We start from the raw sequence: 12,997 nt of genomic DNA, 5'->3' as shown, positions 1-12,997 counted from the left end.
ATCTAGCTAACTTTGCTATCTAAACTGTGAATATAGACCTCTAGATGTCACCATTGTGCAATGACTGATTCTCTCCCCCTCAGGGGCTGTGAATGCTGCCTGCGCAGCATCCTTGACCCCACTTGACCCAGGGAGGAGAATTGAACCCTGTTCCCTCCATTAGGCAGTGCACAGTACTGCCATTGACCCATTTGGCCAGCTCGCTTTAGGCATATTTATCATCAACAATCTTATTATTCATGTCCACAATTTCATTTCTGTGACTAGGGACTGTTAATTCCATAAATAGCAAAAGTTTGAGCCTGCAATACACAAAATGTTAAGGTGAGCAGGGAGAGGGTATAATGGGGTGGAAGTGTTTATGCTGTCCAGCAGTGGCTCTGGATGGAGCACAATGGAACATCAGAACGCCATGTGTTGGCTAAATGTGTCTCTAATTGATTTGCTGAGCTGGACAGAGAGTACAACTTTACCAGTCAGAGAACAGATGACCAGAAAGAGAATAAAAGTAAAATAGAAAGGTAGACAGTGTAAAGCAGTGGGGAGCTTCAAAAGCAGACATCCGACTAGAGCAATAAAGCAACAGTTTACTTCTCCAGCCTGGCAGGGATTCTTGTTAATGGAGTCACTAATAGGGCAAAAGTTAACTTCAATTAAATAGCTAGAACACTGAAGGGACAGGCTTTGCTCGCACATCATGTGCTATTGAAATAGTGTCATAAGAGGTTACAGAGATGAGACAAATACTCCAAGGATATTTTTTAGAATGGTTCTCCCAGAGAGGAAGGTGGTAATTTTTCAGGAGACTCACTCCCTTGTAGTTCTAAACAACAACAATAACAAAGTTAGGAAAACTCTCAACTAAATCAAGAGCCAGATTGTGGATTATAAAGAAAGCAAGCCTTTAGATTTTGATATTATCAAAGTGATAGGAAATGTTTTAGCTCACAGTATTTCCCTTTGTGTTAACACTATGGCATAAGATCATGTTTCTACTCCATGTAAGAATATGATGTAGAGCATCTCCTCTCCTGATATAACTTTGAATATCAATGGTTTGCTGCTCTGTATGTATACTTAGAATGGCATAGCTATAGATTATCCAGCCTCTGAGTTGGCTAGAATTAAGGCACATCTGGTAACACACTAGCCTGACTGCCAACTGGTTGGTTCTTCTTTTTTGAATTATGACTCCATTGAGGAATGTCCATTCTTCTCTGGCCTGTCTATCCCCCACAGCTCCACCTAAGAATTTACATTATGACACTGTTAGGCCACAATTCTTAGTTTCCACAAAAAATATTTTTCTTGCCCACTGAGGAGCTCACTCAGTCTTTTGCCTGATGGTGTCTCATGCCCAGCTTCCCTCAATTCTAGTCAGAGCCGTAGCCAGGCAATGTGGCACCTATGGCCAAGTGAAAAACTGCGCTCTCGCCCATTACACAACACATAATACCCTGAGTTGGGAAACTTTGTTAAATGTTTGTACAGTCATGTCCATGGCTAGTGCAAGGGTGTTAGGCGGCCTAGGAAAACCTTACAGCTTTGTACCCCTACCTCATCACACCCTCCTCGCACACAATTAAAAATTATGCATTTATAATAATTCATTTTACATGAAAAAGGACATTCAAACATAGTCTTCTGAGGTAAAAATATCACATACAATATGTATATTATATTTTCATGCACTGCTGTGATACCAGCCAGAAAACCCCGCAATAAAGCAAGAGAAACTTGGAAATCATATGATAACTGTAATGCATCTTGAGCATGGGCAAGACCCTCAGAGAGCCATAAAAAAACAGAATTACAATGCAATAAACTTTCTGTATCAAAACAACACTAACTGCCAGCACTCAAATAGCAACAACTCTACCTATGCAAATATTACACCAGGTCTAAAACACCAATACCCCCCCTATTAGGAAAACAGAGCAAGCCAAGCTGCTATAGATCTCTACATACATACTGCATACTGTTGGAATACCTTATTCATTCACACATGCAAAACACAGATAGACCCTCAAATACAGAATAAAGAGACCATAAAATAGAAATAGAAATGTATAGGCAAAAAATGAACTGGAAACCTCAACAAACCAAATCTATATGAACTGCAACAATGAAAAAACAGAAGCATTACTATTTCTCATAAAACATAATTAGTAAAACCATACCAATAAAAAGAATAAATCAAAACTAATGAATAGAATAGCATTCAATAATTAACTCACATAAACATTTTCCAAACATTAAAAAAATTTCAGATAATACATTAAATAACATCCAATAATTAGAACGAATAAGGATTTAAAAAAATCTCACCAGTTATCCATATCTGGGGACTTTTGATTTCCAGAAACCCTAAAATTGTCATGGATTAGCAGGCAAAGAGGAAGTGGGGTCAGTCTCCCACACACATGCTCGTTCTCTCTCTCTCCCATATGAATACACCCATGAATGCTTTCTCTCACTCTGTCTCCCGCACACATGCTCTCTCTCTCAATCTACCACACACATGCTCGTTCTCTCTCTCTCCCATATGAATACACCCATGAATGCTTTCTCTCACTCTGTCTCCCACACACATGCTCTCTCTCTCAATCTACCACACACATGCTCGTTCTCTCTCTCTGATATGAATACACCCATGCATGCTTTCCCTCACTCTATCTCTCACACACATGCTCTCTCTCTCAATCTACCACACACATGCTCATTCTCTCACTCTCTGATATGAATACACCCATGCATGCTTTCTCTCACTCTGTCTCCCGCACACATGCTCTCTCTCTCAATCTACCACACACATGCTCATTCTCTCACTCTCTGATATGAATACACCCATGCATGCTTTCCCTCACTCTATCTCTCACACACATGCTCTCTCTCTCAATCTACCACACACATGCTCGTTCTCTCTCTCTGATATGAATACACCCATGCATGCTTTCTCTCACTCTATCTCTCACACACATGCTCTCTCTCTCAATCTACCACACACATGCTCGTTCTCTCTCCCTCCCACACACATGCTCGTTCTCTCTCTCTGATATGAATACACCCATGCATGCTTTCTCTCACTCTATCTCTCACACACATGCTCTCTCTCTCAATCTACCACACACATGCTCGTTCTCTCTCTCTGATATGAATACACCCATGCATGCTTTCTCTCACTCTATCTCTCACACACATGCTTTCTCTCTCAATCTACCACACACATGCTCGTTCTCTCGCTCTCTGATATGAATACACCCATGCATGCTTTCTCTCACTCTGTCTCCCGCACACATGCTCTCTCTCAATCTCTCACACACATGCTCGTTCTCTCTCCCTCCCACACACATGCTCCCACACAGTCTTGCCCTCCTTCCCCACACTCCTCAGCACTCTTGGTCCCCTCTCCTCTCCAAGATACCCCACTCACCAGGAGTCTTAATCCCCAACCCCTTCTCCTCACCCAGAACCCCCAATGCCCACCAGTTTTGGTTTCCAGATGCATCTCCCATCCCAGATCCCCCCACTCCCCAGCAGTCTTGCTCCCCACCCTCCTTTCCCCTCCCAGTCCCCTTACTCCCCAGCAATTTTGTTCCCCCTCCCACCCCTCACTCACTGCAGGTGGCAGTTGTCTGATTTCATTAATGCTGCTCACCCCCACGGGGTACTACCATAATCCCCTCATTTACCTCCCTGCTCCTGAAGCATGGAAAGATTGCAGCCTTGCAGTGCGGGCTGCTTCCTCCCTCCCGGCTGCTGGTGCTTGACTGACGTCATCAGGTGGAGCCCGCGCTGCAAGGTTGCGATCCTTCCATTCTTCAGGAGCAGGGAGGTGAATGAGGGGATCACTGTAATACCCCGCGGGGGTGAGCAACATTCAGGAAATCATGCGTCGTCCCACTGCCACCAATGGAGCTTCTTCCATTTTTGACTGCACCCCGATTCCGATGCCTATGAGTCAAAAGGTAGCGCGGCTCTGCCAGAATCATCAGTGTGGTCAGCGGGCTGTGCTGCTTTTCCACTTACTGAGGCCCCTTATGGCGGCGGCGCTATGGTGACTTTTTGCTGGCGGCGCCTATGGCCGTGGCCAAGCTGGCCATAGGCATGCTAAGGCTCTGATTCTAGCAATCTCAGAAGAGACAGAATAAAGTATTCAGACTCTTTCCATATGCTTAGGTACATCAGTTGTTCAAGGATGTCTTTTCATGTAACTTCTGGAAGGATAAAATTCAGTGGAAAAAACTGTGTGAAAAACAAAATTACCTGTACAAAAAGCCCTGCACGACTTTTGCCTGATCCTTAAATGTAACATTTGGGAATAAAAGTCCCAGAGTGCATTTTGCAGAGTTTTTTTTATAGTTCTTTTCTTTCACAATCTGCTGGAAATTAATGGCTTAAGGGGAAAGGAAGACCTGATTGAACATTGTCCAAATAAACTAACTTACAGGCTTTTCACACTAATTCTGCCCATAATGTTCCCCAGTCCTTAAATCTAGCCCTAAGCCTGGAAGTCCTTCTTTCATCAGATTATTAATGGTTTTCACCAGGGTGAGACCAACTGTTCTAAAATATAGGTGTAATGGTTGAGGTAAGGGTGTTAGGAGGGGCAATATAATGATTGCAACAGGAATGGACAACCCACTGGGGAAAAACCATGGCCTAGTCAATAGGAGGACAGTTTCCAAAGGTCATTTACCTGGTTAAATATTGATATATCCAACTAAAAGGGCTGTCTGAAAATTGCCCACCCTTAACTGGACTACAAGTACACACAAGGTTTCCCAGAAGAGTTAAGATGAAGTGTTCCTGGGGAAGCAGAGACATGTTTCAGGTGGGAAATAATGCACATGCATGGCATTTTCAAATATATACATGCTATTTCCTAGTCATAATTAACCCCTACAAACAATAGGTGCAAAGCCTTCAGGCCAGTTGTACCCATGGGCAATTTTCAAAGGGAACCTATGCATGGACTTCCCTTTGACAATGTGCAAATTCTGTAGATGCAAGAGTACTCACAAATGTTGCACCTGGACAGGCCATTCTGAAAAATGGTTCCCTAGAGTATTTGAAAAGTTAGACCAATTCCTAGAACATGATAAGAATTTCCTATTACACTAACTGTCTGTGTGCTTTTAAGAAATCACTTGAACTTCCTTTCCAGAGCATTAATAACTATTAAATAAATATATTTTATTGGGTAAACATAATAACATTCCATTTTCCCTTTGATCCATGTGGAGGTCACACTTCATGTTCCACAAGAATTCCTGATAAGACATTCAGTGGTCATTTTGAGTATTATACATTCATTGTGATGAAAGTATTGGTCAGTCAAACAGAATCATAGGCAGAGTACAATGGCAGATAAGGTCCATTTAGTCTACCAGTTTAATTCCTTTTGCATTGCCATAAGCCCCAGTTGATCTCTGACTTCTTTCATAATTAAGGGTCTTCTTAATTCTTCTATTGATTTTTTGTCTTCATCACCTTTACCTCTTCAGTTCTCTATGCAGGTTCCATTCCACAATCAAAGTACCAATAGCCATATCCTCCCTGCAGAAAACTGGATTCCTTGCAGATTCTGATGACGTTTATTTGGATGGCATAAATAGTTATCCACATATGTATGATCTTTAGAGATCACAGAGATCCCTTCTTCTGCAAAGAGATTCCAGATTACAAAAGCACATGGGGTGATTTTTCAAAAATCTATGCATGTAAAAATTGGCATATATGCGCATAAGTAGCCTGTACTCTATCAATTGCTATTTTATAAACATCAAAAGTACGCGTGTAATTTATATGTGCAAAAAGAAAGGAGCAGTCTAAGTTCATTTTGGGGTAGAGCCAACAGTTACCCAGCCTAACACTCCTTGCGAATATCCAATCTGTTACAATCAAGCCCACTTCATAATGTTGAAGCACTAAATGCAATGATGTATTTTTAGAAAATTCCTTAAAAGTCACACTACTATATTAATATAATTCATCAATCGCCATGATATTCCGTTCAGACATACTGTAAAAGTCATGTTATACTGAGAAGACACATGTAGACTAACAGATTAATCGAGCCCTACATTTTTTGAGGGCAGGAGTCCACGTCGTCAGAAGCACCTCCTGCAAATGACAAAGTGAACTCTTGTCCTCAAAAGCTTCAGGTCTCGATAAATCTGTTAGTCTGTAAGATGTCACTAAGCCTCGCTGTTGTTTTTGATTTGGAAAGGAACTGCATAATTCAATGGATGTGTATATCTTCTCACTTTTTATAATAGAATCCCTAAACAAAATAAAGACACGGGATTGGTGTCACAGAATAAAAAAAGAAAAGCTAAGGGACGCTCTGCCATCTCTCCCTCTGCCCCCCCCCCCCCATGCTTTTTTTTTTTCTTAGTTGCCCTCTGGGTACCAACAGGGAGCAAGAGCAGGCAGGTAATTACAGGATGATCCCCTCCCTGCTTCACAGCTGACACGGTCACATGATCTCGCAGGCAGTCACTGCTTGCCCCAACCATTCGCCCCTCATCTGGTGTTGCTGGTGCCCTGGAGCCTTGGGTGGAGTAGGAGATGTTGGCAAGGGGGGGGAGGAGGGGGTGATGGAGGGGAGGGGCGGGAGAGATGGGACTACGATTGCCTACAGCTACTACTAAGGAAAACCTTTTCATCTCCCACACCAACAAGAGCAAGCTGCCTGCTGTCAGAGCTGCTGCTGAGAATAGCTGTACACAGTAATTACTAATTGCTAACTTGTACAAAAACGAAAAAGGTGGATTTGAAATTGCTAGCAATATGGTGAGCATGCAGGGGACTCAGCAACTGATCAATGCCCGAAGCATCTTAGCAGATGGAAATATGGGCTGTTTAGGATGTTCCTGTAGCTCAGGGGATGGAATAGTAGAATTAGAAAGCTCTGTTACTAACTTGCCAGGAAAGCCCTTAAATGTCCTAATTGACCTGTTCTCCATATGCAACTGCGCCGACTGACTCCATTCCAGCATGAAGGATGTGCTCCCCTTTCAAATAAAAAGCATGAAACTTTTCAGTCAATTTGGAAGAGAAAAAAAAAGCATACTATACAAACAATTTAAGAATAATAATAAAAATTTTGTGTAGAATAAAGGGAGCCCAGTTTCCATGATGCCCATTTCCACATATGCGTAAATAAAAAAATACCCATCAGGATACTCGTGCACTCCCTGTCAAGTACTAAATATTTAGTGTGGGCAGGACACTTAACACAAAAGTTATTAGGGGCAGACACACATACACATGCACAATTATAAAGGAAGTGGTCTCGTAAATCTTCTTGCCTTCAGGTTAAAAACTAACCTATACACAATATCTTTTCAAAGTCAGGCTGAAAAAATGAATAGCACTGTAAACATTCTAACATTCCCAACTCAATTTTCAGTACGTGTGTGTCTATATAGATAGGTAGAAAGATAAATATACAGTATGTACAGTATATATACATAGAGAGCGAGAGAGATTTTGCTGCAATATTTTGATCTATTAAATTCCAGTTTTGCATCTTTTGGGTTAGTAATGGATGTAGGTAAATGTTTGTTATTCCAATACATTGGGGCTGATGTAATAAGCAGCGCTAAAGCTGCTGCAAGTTTTTGCGCCAGTTTCTGCATGCATTTTTCCCATGCTAGCCTTAGGTAGGTATGTAAAAATGTGTTCAGTATAAGAAAAATGCATGCAGAAACCCGCTTAGAAACACGCAATTGGTTTAGCGCTAGTGCATGCAAATGAGGCAAATCTCATATTCCCTGGATCTGCAATAAGGCATGCATTGGTAAATGCGGGTTTTGAACACAGGTTTTTTAGCGCCTGGGTCAGGGCAGGACTTAAGTTAAAGCGCGTATCTGAAGATGCTGGCATTAATGCGGTTGTCCGTGCAGCTCTGGGGTAACCATGGATTACCTCCACTTTTTCCAGATGTTTGTTTCGTTCTGCAGGTCAGCAGAAAAACATCTCTGCTGCATTACCCGTGCCTACCGGCCTCTGCCGGAACAGTCGCAACACAGTCAGAGACAGAAGAGGAAAGGGATAGATAGACATTGCTCTACCCATCTTCAGTTCCACTCCCGGATCGCCAATTTCTTCACGGTTTTATTGATAGGGCAAGGCTTTCCCTCCCCTGAGAAGCACCCACAGGTCCCCACATTTAATGCGGGTTTCGGTGCTGATCTGTGTGCAGTTTATTACACAGGGCTGTGAGCGCATGCTTGTGAGTGCTTTTCTGCACGGGTTTCGCATCGGTGCGGATTTTCTGCACACATCTCATTACATCCCGTGGAAGCACCTGCTTTTGTTGCATGCACTAAAAAAAATATGCATAACTAGCTCTGATTTCACTGCATTGTGGGTTAAGTTTCAAGCTGTAGTGCTTTCTAAATACAACAAGCATGGTCTGCACCTCTAGGCCTCCCCATCCCCCACTGTTGTATTCTTCAACTTCTTCAACTATATTCAGGACCTCTAGTTATTAGGGATGTGAATCGGGCTTCGGACGATTGAAAATATCAGACGATATTTTCAAAATCGTCAGAAATCGGGGGCTCCCCCAAAACGATAGGAAAACCCCACGATATTGATCGTGGGAGTTCTCTTATTGTTTTGGGGGAGGGTGGGGAAAACGGCACACAAAAATAACCCCTAAACCCACCCCAACCCTTTAAAACTAATCCCATAGCTTCCCCCTCCCTCCCGACCCCCCCAAAAACATTTTACAGGTACTTGGTGGTCCAGTGGGGGTCTCTGGAGAGATCTCCCGCTCCCGGGCCGTCGGCTGCCACTAATCAAAATGGCGCCGATGGCCCTTTGCCCTTACCATGTGACAGGGTATCAGTGCCATTGGCCGGACCCTGTCACATGGTAGGAGCACTGGATGGCCGGCGCCATCTTGTTTCATATGCAACTATATCTCATACATATTCATAGAAGACCAGAGTTTCTTACCCTGAACTAAACAGTTTCACTGAGCTAGAGCAGTATTTCCTAACTCTCTCCTGAAGGCACAACTATCCAGTCAGGTTTTCAGGATTGCCACAATGAATATGCATGACATAGATTTGCATATGTCGGAATCCCAGTCTATGCAAATCTATCTCATGCATATTTATTATTGATATCCTCAAAACCCAACCGGTTAGGTGTTCTGCCAGGAGAGAGTTGGGAAACAATGAGCTAGAAGTCACAGGATAGCTACACTCAGGCAACCTGAAGCTCTATTTATACAGGGATGATTTTAATATCTGTAAAGTTTACTATATACTATCCGTGTTTTGGTGATCTTTTTTTTCTCGTGTTATAAATTCAGGTCCTTAGATAGAGCAGTATATCTTCCCGTCTGCAATGTCTGATTCCATATCCCTGAACTGTCAATTTATATTCAATGCCGATCCAGGCTCTAGGCTCTCATCATCTCACCACAGGGGAAGATCATGCTGGAGCCTGGCCGAAATCAATCTGATTCACACTGGTGATTCATGGATCAAATTTCTAGTGATCTGCCCTTTCCAGATAATTTTTTTTTATTACAAACACCCAAAGTTCCTTGAGTGGGAGAGGGTTTGCATTTCTTTTTAAATATCATGCCCTTTTCTAATCTTTACTGTTGCTTTGCTTTGTCAGAATTAGGTGCGAGCCCACAGGTGATTCATGTGTTGCATAGGTGTACAAGAAGAATAGCAGTGAACCAAGGTTAGCAAACTTTTTTGTCACTGGGAAACCCTTAGAAATGAATCTAAGTGGGGGAGACTACTTGGCCCCTACTTGGATGCTAATCTTAATTGAGGAAATTATGGGGAGTGTGCAGATACTGTAGGATAGCAGAAGCTGCCAAGAACTACTAATTTCCTGTGGAAGGGGTGATATTCTGAATGGCCACCACATAGCATCCCTTCTGGTAAAACTGCACAATGCATTGTGTTTAATATGGGAAGAGTGGTTTATGGATTGTAATGGAATATGTTTCCCCTTTAAGAAGGATGTGAGAGAAGTCCTGTAGAGGGAATAGTCATCCAGTATGAGATACTGAGTTGAGTTTTTGGCAGGAGGAGTTGGAGAGAACCCAGCCGGGGACTGAGTTCACCCGGGGCACCTCTCTTCAGAAAAGACCTTCTAGGGGCCTTTACTCCTTAAGGTGAAAGACCCAAGGCAGAGTAGGTGCTTCTCCTCAAAGATAAGCAATTAGGGGACCCAACTTGAGTCCCAGAGCTAGAGGGGAATCTGGAGATCCCACAGCCAATGGAGAGAAGGTGGAGTGAGGAAGCCATGGAAAGTTGAGAGCCAGGGACACCTGGGAAGTGTTATGCTTTTGCTTAGATGGGGCAGAAGAAACTTCTGAAGGGTTATAAAGAATGGAGAGAATTACTAGATGCCCAGTGAATGAGTACTGAACCATTTAAGGTGAGAGAAATGGATCTTATAATTGTGAGAAGCAAAGACTATTGAGTAAGAGGAGAAATTGTGAGTTGAGTGTGTGGGAATTGTGTACACTGAGTGTACTTTGAAATATTGGAGAAAAGAGTGAGGGAAAAGTATTTGCAAGAAGTCCACCTAATCCAGGGGAAGGTGTATATCATTACTAAGGATTCAACAGGTTGACCTATTTTGTTTGTAACCTCTGCAGCCTAGCTGTGCAAGCCTATGTACTCTGATCTAAGCAGTGTTTTCTCTCATTCTGTTGTTAAATACTCTGACTGCTGGTAACACCAGAAAATAAAAGTTTGTTGTTGGAATACAGGATATTTGCAGAGTAAACTCTATTTTGCTGGTATGGAGAGATATGAGCAAGGGAGATAGCAGTTAGAAGGGGGTCATAGAATGAATTATCTTAAGCTTGTGTAGATATCTCTTGGTTGTCTACTAGTACCATGCAGATCATTCCATTTGTGAGGGGAGAACATAGGAGTAGATTTTCAAACCAGCGCACGGGCGTACATGTGCGCACGCTACCCGACACGCACACATGTATGCCCGATTTTATAACTTGTGCGCGCAGGCACAAGTAAGTTATAAAATTGGGGGTCATCACACGCAAGAGGGTGTACACTAGTGCAACTTGCGTGCACCGACACCCGCAGACTTCCCCCGTTCCCTCCCAGGCTGCTCCAAAATCAGAGCAGCCTGGAAGAGAACTTCCCTTCCCCCTAACCTAACATTCCCACCCCTTCCCCTAACCTCCCCCCCCCCCCAAGCCCTACTCTAACCCCCCCAAAAATGTTTATCAAACCTTTTGCGCTTGCCTGGAGACAAGCGCAGGTTGCACGCGCCAGCACCCTGCCGGCACGTGATCCTCTGACACAACAGCAAATGGCTGCTGTGTCGGAGGCCTCTGGCCCTGCCCCTCCCATGCCCCGCCCCCAGACCACTTCCTTTTTGCAAGCCCCGGGACTTAGATGCGTCCTGGGGCTTTACGCGCATCGCCGCACCTTTATAAAACAGGCCCAGCGTGTGTAAGGCACTCTATGCACATAAATCCACTGGATTTATGTGCTTAGAGCTTTTAAAATCCAGCACAAGATGGCGCCGGCCATCCATTGCTCCTACCATGTGACAGGGGCCGACCAATGGCACTGGTAGCCCCTGTGACATAGTAAGGTCAAAGGCTATCAGCGCCATTTTGAATACCAGCAGCCAAGGGTGTGAGTGCAGGAGATGGCTCCCGGACCCCCCGCTGGATCACCAGGGAGTTTTGGTAAGTCTTGGGGGGGGGGGTCAGGAGGGTGGGGGGTTGTAGTTAATTCAATTTTAGCCAGGAAACGAATAAGAATTAACGCTTGAACGTATCGGGGGCCCCCTTGCTGAATGCAACGTATCTGCCTCCTGACGAATACGAATCTCAAATGCAACGAATGGCGTCCCTCTGCACATCCCTAAGTAATACAAAAGAGTAGAAAAGAAAGAGAGGGGAAAGGAGTCATCGTGAACCCCTTTGGGGCTCATTTATATCTACTTGAAATTGCAGGAGAAGAGGAGTAACAACAGCATCAATCTGATTCTTGGAGGAGGTGATGAGTTCAGAAGAGAATTCTATGTGGAGAGATAGAAGATGAGACTTTGTATTTAAATAGGACGAAACATTCTAATCACCATCTACATGAGAGGAAAGTTTACCATCTATCCTAATCTATGAGAAAGAACAAGGAAAATTATATTTATTAACTTGGACAATTGACTTTTGCATCTCCTAATAAATTAAAATACTAAAAAAGTCACAAGTGTATTCTAAATTTTATTATTTATTTGATTGTTACATCTTTAAATTCAGTAAACATAATGATGAAAATCAAGTCAGTTTCTAGTGTGCTTCTTACTGCCTTATGAATTGAGTATTGTATTCTGGGGATTTAAGTAACTACAAATGCAAAAAGGGCCTAGAAGACTTGTCTTCCTTTTTCTTAGTGAATCCTGGAAAATAATACTGAAGTAGGACATAAAAGGAAGTGTACCAACAAAACTGTATTTGAGAAATGGTCCCTGGAATCACTCTCTGGGAATAACCAGCCCAGGGCTTACACTTGAGATCCCTATCCAGCTCAGACCTTCTACACCTAAACAGTGCCTCCCTGTGGCAGAGACCTTTCCTGCTGTCTTAGCCAAGGCTGATGGGGTGTTAGGTGTTTCTGTCTTACAATTTCTTTAGTTGGAACCTCACTTGGTGTACTGTTTAATGCCCTATTCCAAACTGAGCATCTTATGCAAAAAAAAGGGGGCCCAGAAGCCACCCAGCAAGACCTCCCAGGGTTAGGGAGGGAAAGCAGGGATAAGTTTAGGGAAAAAAAGTACTGAGTAAAGATATTAGTCTGCAGAACCTCTGAAATAAATATTTCCTAAAGTAAAAGGTTCAACAGTTCACTAAAAGGAAAAGAATTAGGAATTGGCTGGCAATAAACAATATACCAAGTATTTAAGACTTTCAACAAGTATTTTTTGAAACAGTACTGCAAAACTACATTTTTTAATTTTTTATATATAC

This window comes from Rhinatrema bivittatum, chromosome 6 (assembly GCF_901001135.1).
Source record: "Rhinatrema bivittatum chromosome 6, aRhiBiv1.1, whole genome shotgun sequence".
NCBI classification, from domain to species: Eukaryota; Metazoa; Chordata; class Amphibia; order Gymnophiona; family Rhinatrematidae; genus Rhinatrema; species Rhinatrema bivittatum.
The sequence above is the reverse complement of the archived record's forward strand: the minus strand, read 5'-3'. Positions refer to the sequence as shown.